At 43.6% G+C, this 10,314-nt stretch overlaps 1 pseudogene; it reads left to right on the forward strand.

Moving 5' to 3' along the window:
• Positions 1 to 215: 215 nt before the first annotated feature.
• Positions 216 to 1,646, forward strand: LOC100947610 (annotated as a pseudogene).
• The last annotated feature ends 8,668 nt before the right edge of the window (positions 1,647 to 10,314 follow it).

Consider the following 10,314-nt stretch of genomic DNA (forward strand, 5'->3'; position numbering starts at 1 on the left):
TTTCTCCGACAGCCACAGCCAACAGCCACAGCCGCGCGCACCCTCGTGTTCTCCCTGCCGCCCAGACACATAGTATGATCGTTAGGTATCTCGTCTCTCAGCCATTTTCTGTGGAAAATCAAGGGGATCAGCCCACGATAGCCGCTGGCAGCTTTGAAGAATGGGATGCTTTTATGCCTGAGCTTGGATACATCTCAGTGTGAGACCTCAGAAAGCCGGACTCCGGCAGAGTTCCTCTCTCTCGTCTTACTGTTGATTGAGGGTGCCCATTTCTCCAATTTTTCTCCATCTCCTGGGAGGTAGCAGGAAATCAGCATCATGATTGGGTTCAAGGCCACAGATGTACCCCCTCCTGCCACTGTGAAGTTCCTAGGGGCTGGAACAGCTGCCTGCATTGCAGATCTCATCACCTTTCTCCAGGATACTGCTGAAGTCTGGCTGCAGATCCAAGGAGAAACTCAGGGGCCAGTGTGTGCTGCGGTCAGTGCCCAGTACCGTGGTGTGTTGGGCACCATCCTGACCACTGAGGGCCCCTGTAGCCTCTACAACGGGCTGGTTGCTGGCCTGCAGTGCCAGATGAGCTTTGCCTCTGTTTGCATTGGCCTCTAGACTCTGTCAAGCAGTTCTACACCAATAGCTCTGAGCATGCCAGCAATTGGAGCCGCCTCCTAGCAGGCAGCACCACAGGTGCCCTGGCAGTGGCTGTGGCCCAGCCCACGGATGTGGGAATGGTCAGTTCCAAGCTCAGGCCTGGGCTGGAGGTGGTCGGAGATACTAAAGCACTCTTAATGCCTACGAGACCATCGCCTGAGAGGAAGGATTCTGGGGACTCTGGAAAGGGGACCTCTCCCAATGTCAATGCCATTGCCAATTGTGCTGAGCTGGTGACCTATGACCTCATCAAGGACGCTCTCCTGAAGGCCAACCTCATGACAGATGACCTCCCTTGCCACTTCACTTTCACTTTTGGGGCGGGCTTCTGCACCACTGTCATTGCCTCCCCTGTGGACGTGGTCAAGACGAGATACATGAACTCTGCCCCGGGCCAGTACAGCAGTGCTGGCCACTGTGCCCTTACCATGCTTCAGAAGGAGGGGCCCTGAGCCTTCTACAAAGGGTGAGCCTCTGATCCACCCTATCCAAGTCTAGGCCTTCCGGCTATCCATACCTATCACAAGTGGGAGAGAACCAGCTAGAAATGAGTAGCAACCAAGTGTTAATCTATTTCTGATCCTGGTCTGGTTATTTCACCAGGATTTACTCATCCTTTTAATTGCTTCCTTCCAGAATTGCTGTTATCACTATTTATAAATGTTAAAGTGGGAACTCAGAAGATCAGTGCTTATAGCCACACAGCTGTGAAGCCCAGTTCATTGAGTCTTACCACCCTCCTCTGGGACAGAGCAATTGGGTTGGATTGGATACCTGGCCTAGTAGGGGAAGCGGGAGATGGAAGTACCCCCAGTGATCTGTATTTTCTCTCCCTTAGGTTCATGCCCTCCTTTCTCCGCTTGGGTTCCTGGAATGTGGTGATGTTTGTAACCTATGAGCAGCTGAAACGGGCCCTCACAGCTGCCTGCCGTTCACACGAGGCTCCCTTTTGATCCTCTTGTGCTGCTGACTTGATCTCCTCTGGCTTTGCCTCCAGCTCCGCCAGGCCCTATTTCCCTTTTCCTCTTTCCCTCTTTCCCTTTCCTCCTTCCCCACCTCTTCCCTTCACTGCTTCTTTTCCCCACCACCTCCCTTTCCTCACATTCTCATCCCCTTTCTCATCTCCCCATTGTCTCTCAGTGCTGTTGGAGCTGACCCCATTCAACAGCATGGGAGGATCCCAAACCCCTAGTTCCTTAAAAATACTCAGCCCAAATCTTCATCCTACCTCCAGGCCAGCCTACATGTCCCCGATAAAGCAAGCTCAACCTTAAAAAAAAAAAATCATCATAAGACAGAAGACATTATGCATCCTCTGATGATGCAATAGGAAATACACTATGTCATCTTTAAACTATTTCTCCATGAAAAAGAAAAAATGCACCAGAATCTAACTCAAGCCCGAATAGATCTAACTCCCAGTACACAGGAAAATAGAGCCCAAAAAAGTACACAAGAAATAGTACTTCTGAGGATCAGGGGTCCAGGTTCCACTAACCCAGTTGACTTGTTAGATTACTCAGCTGAGCTAGAAAGTTCAACCAAGGCAGCTGGGGATCAAAAGCAAAAGTGAGTGGAAACTAAAAATAAAACTGGAGGGGCTCAGGCAGTGTGGATGGAAAGCAAGAGAAACCTATACAAGTTGCAGGGTAACAAAGAGATTATATTTAGGATGAACAAAGAGAAAGTTTAGAGCACTTCCAAAGAGAGTTGGAAGTGGGTGGGGCGGTGCCTGTGGCTTAAGGAGTAAGGCCCCGGCCCCATATACTGGAGGTAGCGGGTTCAAACCCAGCTCCGCGCCAAAAAAAAAAGAGGGCATTTAATGGAGTGCAGGTTATAGGAACTTGGCAGTGTTAAAGGTCATTTGATTTGGTGTTTGGAAGTGGGTCCCTCTCATGGAGGAGAAAAGGTGAGAGACTGGGACAGGCCAAGGCTGTGGTTGGATATAAATACTCTCTCCATTAGAAATTGGTTGCAAGTATTTCATTGGCCTCTCTGTGCCTCCAGACACTATTGCCCTTTTCAATTGGTCATTGGTTACCTAGGTTACTTCATACCCACATTCTCATGGACCCTCCAGACTTCCTGGTTCAGCAGCCATGTTTTCCTCTCCCCTCCTTCAAGCCCCTTTCTTAGTCCCTTCTGAAGTATCATGAGGAAGCAGGCAACCAAATGGAGCTGGGTTATCCAACAACTAAAGGATTTTAAAGTAGAAGAGGCTGGTAAGTGGAAGTGTATATAAAAAGACTTAAGAAACACTAACCAAATCCTGATTGTGGACCTTGTTTGGTCCTTGTTTGGATCCTAACTGAAATGAACCGTTTGTCAATAGAGATTTTTGAAACAGTTAAAAAAATTGAACACGGAATAAATATGAAATAACATTAAACAATTATTTGAAGTACGCACATATTTGTTTTGATAACACTGTGGTTATATTTAAATGTTTCAGATATCTTTATCTCTCAGTTACATACCAAAGCACCGAAGGTGAAATGATATGATATTTAGGTTTTGTTTTAAAACATTCCATAAAAAAGATGGCTAGATAGGTAAAACAAGGTCAGCAAGATATTATTCTCTCTACCCTTGTTCAAAATTTTTTATTAGAACAAGTTAGGAAAGAACAAAAAAATTGTTATCAGGAGTTGTGATGATAAAGAAGGCAGACAAGGGCAGAGAATAAAGAAAGGTTCATTAGCTTTAAAACATATGTTATTCTTTTGTAAAAAAGTTGGCTCATAGGAACATGTTAAAGAATTATGTTGAAGTCATACTATGCAACTGTATATGTGTGTGTCCAGGGGGTCCTTCAATTGCATATTAGGAATTTAATAATGTGAACCCAACAGGAAATTTTACACTAAACAGTAATGTAATCAAGCCTGTTTAAAGCACAATAACTTACCTTTAAAAAGTTTTACAGTCAACTAATATAAAATCACTGGAGTGAAACAACAAAAAAATAGCAAGCTTTGGGTTATTTTTAAAATATACAATAATCTTATAGTAGTGAAAAGGTACTTTCAAACTATTCCCTATTCCAGAGACGCTGCGATGTTCTAAAATTACTCTCTCCCACTCACATTAACATTGAAGTGAGAATCTGCATTCAGTGGGCAAAAAACAAAATAGCAGACCAAGGTTAGAGAAAGGTTAGAGAAGCAAATAGGCAAAACGGATGGGGGAACCCACCACTGTCCTCTAATACCTAAAGCCACACCTTTTCCCCCTCTGACTAGATAGAGAAAACGAAGCATCACAGTTAATTGGGCCCAGGCGGATTCTTGGCAGGATCCATCTTTATCTTGAGCAGACAGAACCAGGAGCTGTTCTATGGGATCCAAAGCAAGAGAAACACAGAGGGGAAATAATGAAACTCTCAACTGGAATTTGGAGACTTCAGGTTCAAGTAGCATTCAGCCACTCTCCCAGCCCGCTTAGACAAGCAAAACCTTTCCTCAAATGAGGGCTCCAGTGATTCATTTCTTGGAACTGCTAAACAAAGCGTCACTGGGTAAGTCATTGTAAGGAGTCCTGCAGAAACTTGGCAGAAGCTTCAGGCTTCACAGGGGGTCTTGCAGAAGCAGCAGAGAAATGAGATCACAGGGTTTAGGAAAAGCCTCTTAGAAGACACAAGGATTGGAGACTAGAGAAAGACACAAATGGTAAGAAAGGGTAGTGTTGATGACATGAAATCAAGGAGTTGCCCCATGTGCTGATCTGGGAGTGGTTATGGTAGTCAAGGGACCAGGAAATGCAAGAATAAGAAAAAAAAAATAGAAAAAAAAATAAAGAAAAATTGGAGGAGGGAGAGAGAATGGGAGTAAAAAAAAGGATATTAGAAGGAGAAGGGAAAAGAAAAAAAATTACAGTGGGTGTTGAATCAGCCCCCATAGTCTCTTTACACATTCTTCATGTATAATATATTTACACTTAAAACCTAATGCACCTGAGAAAAATAATATCAAAGTATAATATCAAATCAAACATACCTTTTTTACAAGGCATTTAAACTATTTGGGGTTTTTTCCCTTAGAAATGAATGAATGATACTCCTTGCCCAAATAAATTATAATTTATCATTATACATGTATGTATTTTTTAAATGTAGAAACAATTTTGCTAGATGCTTGTTTTTATTACTTAGGTATTGGTTTCAGTTTCAATCTCAGATTAGGTCATGTGCCATCTCTCATGTCTACCTGCTCAGATCATCTAATACTATGAAGATGGCTTTGCCCCAACAAAGAAGCTGGGTCCTGAGTCTAGTGTTGCTTCTGTCATGTGTGGCTTCATTCTTCTCTCTTGACTTTGCTCTGGTTCCCAGCTCCATTCTGCTATCTTCCCAATCTTTGCCTCTCTCTTAGGGACTTTACGATATGATTCTGATTACCTGGCTTTGACTTTAACACTCACTAGCCTAGGAGTAGATTTAATGCTCTAGCTAGGGCAGAAGAGAAACGGAGAAGCTGACACAAATTACAGAAGCCTGGTGGTCTTCCAGAGAGTCTAAGGTCAGCTATGACGCCTGTCAATAATGGGATTTACAGCGGGTTAGTCTTTGTGGGAGGCCCTCAAAATTTTTCTTTCCTAGTCTTCATTCTCCACCCTGTCTTCCTGCTGCTACTCTGATTACCCACCTTCATCTGACCCAGAACTAACATATAAAAATGTGAGTCTCAATTTCAATTGCCCATGAGAGCCAACTGAGAGGCTTTAACAAACACTGATGCAAGGTCCTGCCCTCAGTGATTTCACTACCCTTGGCCTCCAGTGATGCCTGGGCTTTGGGATCTTTTAAAGTTCCCTGAGTGATTTTATTGTAGAACCAAAGTTACAAAATACTGGCCTAGAAATATACCAGAGTTCTGCTGGCCTGAGTGGTAGTTCAATCTACCCAATTTCCACTCATTTAAATTGAGAAGAGAGGGGATGGGACAGGTGATACTTAAAATGTCATTCACTAATAAAGTAATAAAGCTGAAAATAATAAAGCTAGTCTAAGCACTCTGGGATGCACTGGAACACTGCACCATTATGTTAGCCTATTTAAATACATCCACATGTCATCTGGACCAAATGACTATTTTGGCTTCAAGGAAGACGTTCATGTTGCAGTTGGTTTAATGTAGAGTATAAGAAGCCTGAAATCAGAAATATGTGATGTTTGTAATAGAAGACTAGTGCCAGATCTAATTCAAGAGCGTTATAGAGGGAATGAAGAAAAGATGCCAAGCAGTGAATAGGAAAGAACCAAGAACCGTAGCCAAGAAACTGGGATTAATGATCAAGAACTGGAAAAACAGAAATGCACCGAAGGACGAGATGACTCCATTTAACTCTAGTGGAATAAATATTGCACAAATCCTGGTGTGTATCCACCCAATGCAAACATTATATAATTTGGCACCTGACTGCACACAGGTCCTAAAGTAAGATGATTCATTTTGTTTTCCTTTAAGTCATTTTGTATTGGTCAGCACAGGCTGAGTTAGGCTGTAGTAACAAATAATGGCTTTCCCACAAAATCTCAGAGAAGCAAAACCACAAAATGTCCCAGTCAGGTACACTTCTGCTGGAAGTAGATATAGTGGAAGGGGCCTCAGTCATTCAGGGGCCCAACCTGATAAAGCTGCCCCGTCTCACGTGATAGCAAAAGAAATGTCATGATCTTGTGTTGGCATTTACATGTGTCAGCTTAGAAGTGACCCAAGTTACTTCTATTTACAACTCATTGGCAACAACTAGTCACCTGGTCCCTTAACCAGAAGGTATCAAAGAAGTACAATTTAACCCTGTTTCCAAAAGTGGGGAGGATCAGAAATATGGTAAGTGTCTCTGATGGGTACCAGGCTTCATTGAGAGTCAACTTTTTGTTTTTCTTGCTTTTCATGGAATATCTATGGATAAAGATACGAACCCACAGGAATGTAATCTTCATGAGGGGAAGAATTCTTTTTTAAACCCAATTAGTTTCTAGGGCTTAACATAGGAGACTTTAAAGAACTATTTTGAGGTAAATAAGACTCTTGTGAGAAATAAGCATAAACAGAAAGAATAGAACTATGAGTAATGTCATCATGTATCAGAATGATTGTGACTACTTACTATTCGTTATTTAAAAAGACACCAAGTGAAGAAGTTTCCATAGCCAAATGATTTACCACATACACTGAAATGATGCTGTCACCCCTTCCTCACATTGCTCGGGGGGACTTGCCCTAAGATCAAGTAGGAAACCTTGATTTGTTTTACAGTTAACTACGAATAAATAAGTCCACCTTAAAATGGAAGAAAAAGATGAGGTGCAGCAAAGAAGATGGATTTTCCTTTTTAGACAGACTCTCAACAAAATGATACGGAGTATCAGTTTATGCTCTTGCACCTAGATGGGAAATTTTCTTCATTTATCTTGATTTAAACTTTCCCTAAATTAATCTACAAATTCCTTGGACATTTGTCTTCATAAAATTGTTTCCATTTTAATTTCATCTGTTTCCTAACTTTCACAAAATCACCAAATTTTACTCAAAAAGTCTTTGAAATTTACAGCGGCGCCCGTAGCTCAGTGGGTAGGGTGCCGGCCACATACACCTAGGCTGATGGATTTGAACTCGGCTCGGGCCTGCTAAACAACAATGACAACTGCAACAACAACAACAAAAAATAGCCAGGCATTGTGGTGGGCGCCTGTGGTCCCAACTACTCAGGAGGCTGAGGCAAGAGAATTGCTTAAGCCCAGGAGTTTGAGGTTGCTGTGAGCTGTGACACTACGGCACTCTACCCAGGGCAACAGCTTGACACTCTGTTTCAGAAAAAAAAAAAAAAACTTTGAAATTTGCTAAATAGCCAGATTGGCTTAGCAAATGCTTGAGGCCACTGAAGCCCAATGGTAAATTTGTTAAGAAATGAAACCATATGAGAATAACCACCATCCACACCATGGGAGAGGGTTTAGAGCTCAGTGTTATCCCCCACCCTGGGCCACCCTCAGAGTGTAGTGATGGGGATTCTTCCCCCTCATAAGGCCCAGGACCCTTCCACCCCCCTGTTGGACCTTGTGCCAAGTGAGAGGGAGCTGTCCTGGGGATCTAACCCGAGTCTTCCTTCTGGGCTTAAGCCCAGAGTCTGGGGCTGCACAAGGACAGGATTTGCCCATTGTGTAGTTTGAATCCAGCGAGGATACCGGTGTTACTCACAGAATGACAAGTAACATAATATGGAACTAATGTGAAAAAATGAAGAAGCCATCATGATGGAAAGGGTTCAGGTTTCCTGGCCTTATCTATTTGGCACTGCATTCTGGATGCTGGTCCTCCTTCCTGGTGAGAAAGAAAAGGTGGCCTCTCCAATAGAACTGCATGCACAAGGTGCAGCAGAGTGGAAGATTAGTCACAGCCCCTCCACTCCCCTTGCCAAGAGCTGAGTCTCATTCCTGTGTGCATCCCAGCATCAACCACCTCCCTACCACGTGATGGAGCCTCCTTGAAGAAGCCAGGTCAGGATGTTTTGAGTAGAACATTCATGGCTAGGGGTGGGCCAATCCCCAACAGAAGCTCCAAAAGAGACCGCTGTGTCTCTTGGATCCTTTTGAGATTTTTCCTCTAGAGACAGACCTTCCATGGACCTGAGCTCTGTCCTGCATTTACCTGGGGTTGCTGGTAGACACAGGCTGCCTATTAATTTCCATAGGATGAATGACTAACAATTTTTTTCTCAGCTTGGCACCTATAGCTCAGTGGTTAAGGCGCCGGCCACGTATACTGGGGCTGGCGGGTTTGAACCCAACCCGAGCCTGCTAAACAACGACAACCACCACAACAAAAAGAAATAGCTGGGTGTTGTGGCAGGCCCTATCCCAGACACAATCCCAGCTATTTGGGAGGCTGAGGCAAGACAATTGCTTAAGCCCAAGAGTTTGAGGTTGCTATGAGCTGTGATGCCACAACACTCTACTGAGGGTGACAGTGAAATTCTGTCTCAAAAATAATAATAATAATAATTTTTTCCTCATCTATGGTTATTAGTTTTCACTTGTTAAACAAAATACTGCAATAATCTATTCATGTGTTTATTTTTACCCAGAGGCAACATGGAATATAAGAGTGTGGGAGCCAGGCCAAGTGAGTGGGAACTGCCTGTCCCTCTTACTGGCTGTGTGACCCTGATCAGTTACTTTACTCTCTATGTCTCAGTTTCCTCATCTGTAAAATGAGCACACCGTGGAGTCGTGCAGATTATATAACAACATAAAAGGTCTGTTGCCACTCTAAGTTACCGCTGGTGGCAAGAACAATGCAATTATAATGGGAACAGATCAGACATTAACTCTTAAAAGGCTATCATTTTAAGTTCATTTCTGGCAAAATAGGGCCAGATTCTTATTTGTTACATTAGTGTTTCCAGTTGATAAGGATCACCATATAGTTATATATTTTTAAATGTCACTGGGATTGTCATTCTCCGTGGGAGAGGGGAATAGTCATGTGTAGTTTTTCCTTTATGAATACTCCACTTGCTAGCTGTGTTATGTACCATAGCAACGGTCTGCATATGCCATCAAAGCTTTCTATTCTGACAACTCTTTTTTTTTCTGTTAATGGAAAAAAATCTCTATTTTACTTTGTACTACATACTAGGTATTTGCCATATTAGCTTGCTTCTTTAAATAGACTTCTATAAAAAAAAAAAAAAAAACTGCATCCGAATAAGTTTTTAACTCTTGATGAAACAGCCTGTGGCTGGGTAAGCAGTCTCGGGAGAGAAGGAGGGAGCAGGTAGCATGGCCTGAGCTGAGAGATGTTCATGCAGAGAGTGGGCCCATACTGGGGATTCAGGGCCTCAGCATGTTCTAGAAAGCAAGCCCACCGGTGTGGGGGAAGGACAGTTCTGCCAGCCATCTCAGTCTATACTCAACCTGGAAGCAGAGCAGCCTGATGGATGGTATAGGAACTCCAGCAGAGTGAGTAGGCCAGGCAGGGAAGCATGAAAGACAGGTGTGACCTGTCAGGCTCCAATCTGAGTGAAGAGAACATCTACTTGGCTTAGTGTGTTAGGGTCTGAGTGAGGTGATAAGGATACCTAGACCAAGATGAGGTGGCCTGGCCAAGGGAATCTAAGCAGAAGCAATGAGATTTTTTATGCGGGGGTCAGAGACTGTTGTAGAAAGTCTGAGCCCAAGAAAGGTAAGATGCATATCCATGTGAAGAGGAAACCTTACCTGGGATGTCAGAGAGCAAGCAGAGTGAGGAGAACACATACCAGAGGCCAGCCTAGTGCAGAGGACTGGAGGCTTCGCAGGTCACGTGGGCATCCCTGACAGGAAAAGTCTCATGGTAAGGGTCAGAGAATGTCCAGCCCTCTCCAACCCCTAGGCTCTCCGGGAGGGCTTAGGGCAGTGCTGGACCAGCGTGTCAGTGGACATTTGCAGAGGCAATCCAAGTAGAGTTTAGCCTGGTCTTGGCTGCAGGTGACCTTGGACATGGTCCTTCATCTCTTCATGCTTCTGAAGGAAGCTCCACCTGTGCCCATGAAGTCTCAATGCTGCACAGATAAAATTGTTTTATTTCCCGCAGTTTAACCCTTTGAAATAGCAACCAATGTAAAAGCAACAATAAAAGGATGAAAGTGATACAAGTCATGTGTATTTCTCTCAGGAAA

The sequence above is a fragment of the Otolemur garnettii genome, unplaced genomic scaffold (assembly GCF_000181295.1).
Source record: "Otolemur garnettii isolate 467f Iridium unplaced genomic scaffold, OtoGar3 scaffold00005, whole genome shotgun sequence".
Classification (NCBI taxonomy): Eukaryota; Metazoa; Chordata; class Mammalia; order Primates; family Galagidae; genus Otolemur; species Otolemur garnettii.